We start from the raw sequence: 3,863 nt of genomic DNA, 5'->3' as shown, positions 1-3,863 counted from the left end.
TCTATGAACTACTCACATTTATTTTACATATTTCAGAGAACAGTGTATTTTGAGATTTATCAAAAGAAGCCTCATCTCTACTCAGTCCCTCTCCTGAAATGACAACGATTAAAAATAATCCATTCAATGACTATTCCTTGGACATTGGATACTCATGCTTCTAGCCAATTTGCTTCTCCAAAGGAGTCTTGGGACACTGGGATACTTGAGAGAGAGATTTTTAAAGATGAATGAGAATCCTTTTTATTTTTTCATATTTTTATTTTAATACTTATTGTGCATTTTTCTGATTACTGTAGTTCTATGTGTTTCCTGAAGACAAATGGGAAAAATCCCAAATACAAATAAGATTAAAATAATCTCTAATTGTGCAACTTTGAGATAAGTTCTGATGCCATTTTAATTTTTTCAGACTTTTAAATTTTATTTTTTATTATTGTTGTATTGAGGGTACATTGTGACATTTATAAAAGTTCTTAAAATATATCATAGTTCACTCCCTCCATCATTCTCCTTTATTCCCCTTATCCCCATTCCTGGAATAGTTTCAACAGGTCTCATTTTTCCATTTTCACACATGAGTACATAATACTTCCACTACATTCAGCCTCCTATACCCTTTCCTTATATCTTCCCCCCAACACCATTCTAAACAAAATTAAGATAATGAAATGAACCTGTGCATGTTGATTTAGTTTATCACCTAAAATACCCAGATCTTTTCTTTGAGTGAGTGAGGCTAAAAACAATGTAGAATTTCCAAAAATCTCAACCCTCTCTTTTAGAAACTCTGACTTATTAGACAGGAGCAAATTCTGTGTCATTTTTCAGTGAAGGTACAATTTTAACTTTAATTTTTATCTGAAAATTATAAAAGCATTACATAATGTTTTGTGATTATGTCAGCCATGATCACATCTTTGTCTTTGTATTTTGATAAACATTCCATTATGTAAGAAGTGAATGTGATAAGAGTCACAAAAGTGTGTGTGTTATCCTCAGAGGCTGCTGTGTGGAACCTCAAGTCAAAAATAAAATATAACAATGACCAGGCCAACTTTTGAACCTGCAGGAGGAGGAAGAGGAAAAGAACAAGGTGATTTTAGCCAACTCTGAAAGTAGTGCCCAGAGACCTTCCCTTTCACAAAAAGATAAAATATAGACAAATACTCAGGATGTTCCTGTAGAGGTTCAAAACTGTGACTTCCAGAGAAAGTTGACAGGGGTGGGTGCTGCAAGAGAAAAAAATACAAGTACTTCAACTCAAGAATATACAGCTTCCTCTTCCGTGCCACAGAGCCTCAGTTAGACCAGATTCCTGTTGCCAACATCAATATGGGTGATCCTTTAACAAATGAGGAAGATGAGGACTTGGAGGAGGGAGTGAGGATGATGACTCTGCAGCTCTTCTTGCAGAACTGGAGAAGAAGAGAAAAGAAATTGCTGAGGAGCAGGCCAGGAAGGTGGGATGATGATGTCAAGAACTGTGCAAATGATGTATATGATCAGGAGGAAGACAAGATTGTGAAGTGATAAACTGTGATCTAAGTTTCACAAAAAGTTCATAGAGAAATATATTAAGATATACAGTTTTATATGCTTAACTAAAGAATAAAATGTTAAGGATCAAAAAAATAAAAAGGAAATGAATGACCATCTTTTGTCATCTTAGAGGTTACAATCTTTTAGACAATTTGATGCATATTTTCTTTTAATTTTTGAGTTGATGCAGACTGCCCATGCACTATCTGTCTGTCTACCTGTCTCTCTATGTCCATCCATCCATCCATCTAGCTCTGTGTTACTGATTAGGGGCACAGGCTCTGGGGGCAACTGTCTTGGGTCCAGTTCCTTCTTTGCCATTGGAGCTGTGTAACCTATAGCAAGTTGCTGTACAACTCAGTGTTCTCAAGTCTAAAGCAACAATGACAAGTGACAGGATTATTGTGAGAATTAAGTGAGTCAGTACAGATAAAGTTCTTCAGATGGTTCTTGTCAACAAATTTATCTCTTCCAAAAGTTATATTATTATTACACCGAAATACATACAGACATCTGCCCACATACATTCAAAAAAGGAGTGTATATTGGCATGTAGCTTGCTTTTTTTGCTATACATGTATGTACATATATAATTATCTATATATAATATATAACATCTTTTCAGATAAGTATGCATAGATTTGCCTCATTGCAAATCATGGCTTTGTATTCCATTGCATTAATATACTGTTTTGTCATTCATGTACTCATAGTTGTTTCCAGATGTATCAATTTCAATAATATGTCAGTAAACAATTTTCTATGCATATTGTTCTTTATAAACAACTTTACATACACATTGTTCTTTATATATGTGTATGTGTATGTAGAACATATATATTTATATAGAGAGATCATATATATGTATACAAAATACTGTTTCTATAAAATAGAGTCCAAAAAGAATTACTAAGCCAAATGACTTCTACTGTTTGTTTGTTTTTTGTTTGTTTGTTTATGACAGGTTTTCACTATGTAGCCCACAATGCACTCAAACTCTTCAAACTCTTGTTCCTCCTGCCTCAGCCTCCCAAGTGAAGCAGGATGGGATTATCACTATTTGCAACTTCTATGTTTTTTAAAGTTTCAAGATATTATCAAATTGTGTTGTTCAAATCAGTGTGTAAGAATGGTCATTTTCCCACTAAAATGGGAACACTAAAACCTAAGAATCTTTCATTTTAAAAATTCATTTCCAGTCTGATGCATGAAAATTATATCTTATCTTTTAAAAGGTATATTTTGAAAATATACTAAGGAAGATGGCAGATTAGAAGTTTCTTCTGTGTGACTCTATGAATGAGAAGAGTCAAGATAACAAAAGACAGACAGGAAGAGAATCAGGAATTAAGAAAGAGGTGACGAGATAACTAAAAGAAGGAAAAACAGATGACACAGAGAAAAGTAAGGAACAGTTCACAGCTCCAACTCTGGCTCCCTGAGGGGGAGAGAAACGAGACCACAAGCACGTGGCAACCAGGGCAGCCCTAGTGGCAAGAACTGGCAATAATAGTTGCAGGAGTATCCCACAGTTCTCACAAGACAGTATGGGCATTTAGTGTGACAGTGATCCCTCCTGTGTGCACAGAGGAAGTACATTGCATCACTCCCATATCTCAGAGAGCTACAGACAGGTGCCATCCTGAGAGGGGACCTATTGTTTGGGACTGAGCTACTCTGGGGACCTGAAAACAATGAACAGTTGGGCAGCCTAGGGACCTCCTGCCATGGTGTCTAAGTAGGAGATGATCACAAAAGGCAGTTGTAGAAAGGGGGAAGGTCTGATACATATCTGCTGAGAAGTGTAAGCACCAGAAAGCACAAATAGAGGGTGCCCTCTGGAGCCAGTGGAAACCTGATGGCCCATAGGTCACCAAGCTCACTGGGGCCAGCAGTGGCTCCTGGTGCACAAAGAAGGGAAGCTTGTGAAGTGAATGTAGCCTTCATGCTGACAACATACCCTTGACTTGCTGAGCTCTCAGCCTGCATACAGCATCAACTCATACAGTGGGAACAGAGAGGAACTCCAATAGACTCCAGATATAACTCACTACTCCCAACCCAAGACCTGGCAGATACTAATATTAGAGCACCCAGAAAGAACCTTCACCAATTCTTTGTCTTTTCTTTTTCTTTTTCATAATATTTTAGTAATGTTTTTGCTGTATTTCTTTTTTTTAAATCCCTCTTCTTACCTTTATCTAATTTTACTATCTTTTCTTTATTTTGTAATTGGACTTTTTATATCTTGCTCTTTTCCTCTTCCTTTTAATTACCCTGGTTTCTTTCTTTTTTCCTTTCTCTGCACTTTGCATTTGTGA

The 3,863-nt window shown here is 36.3% G+C and overlaps 1 pseudogene; it reads left to right on the top strand.

Annotated features, from left to right (window-relative positions):
• The first annotated feature begins 426 nt into the window (after nucleotides 1-426).
• On the top strand, nucleotides 427-2,031 carry LOC109675220 (spliceosome-associated protein CWC15 homolog pseudogene; annotated as a pseudogene).
• Nucleotides 2,032-3,863: the final 1,832 nt, after the last annotated feature.

Source organism: Castor canadensis, chromosome 2 (genome assembly GCF_047511655.1).
Source record: "Castor canadensis chromosome 2, mCasCan1.hap1v2, whole genome shotgun sequence".
NCBI classification, from domain to species: domain Eukaryota; kingdom Metazoa; phylum Chordata; class Mammalia; order Rodentia; family Castoridae; genus Castor; species Castor canadensis.
This window is presented reverse-complemented; position numbering and strand designations above follow the sequence as displayed.